The sequence below is a fragment of the Octopus bimaculoides genome, chromosome 2 (assembly GCF_001194135.2).
Source record: "Octopus bimaculoides isolate UCB-OBI-ISO-001 chromosome 2, ASM119413v2, whole genome shotgun sequence".
NCBI lineage: Eukaryota > Metazoa > Mollusca > Cephalopoda > Octopoda > Octopodidae > Octopus > Octopus bimaculoides.
In genome coordinates, this window is record NC_068982.1 from 120,375,166 (window position 1) to 120,375,709 (window position 544).

Here is a 544-nt window from a genome sequence, read left to right on the forward strand (position 1 = left end):
TGTGTGTGTGTGTGTGTGTGTGTTTATGTTTGTCCCCCCAACATCGCTTGACAACCGATGCTGGTGTGTTTATGTCCCCGTAACTTAGCGGTTCGGCAAAAAGAGACCGATAGAATAAGTACTAGGCTGCTAAAGAATAAGTCCTGGGGTCGATTTGCTCGACTAAAGGCGGTGCTCCAGCATGGCCACAGTCAAAAGACTGAAACAAGTAAAAGAGAGTAAGAGTAAGGCGAGAAACAGCAGCGTATGAAGTAGACATGAACATAGGAACATTATGACACTGAGTTATAAATATTACGAATGATTGCTAGGTGTAGGCGGATTTCAAAGAAGCATTCGTGTTCCCAAGATCGATTCCAAATAATGAAACAAATTTCTGATCTGATGACATGGTCTGATTTACTGAAAAATGTGTTTATTGTTACGTTCACAATACCCCACACAGAGGGGCAATATGACGTGGCCATATGAAAGGAAGGGCCTATGAAGAACTTGGAATGTCGTGTGAGATTCGAGAATCATGGGGTACTTGAAATGTTATGGG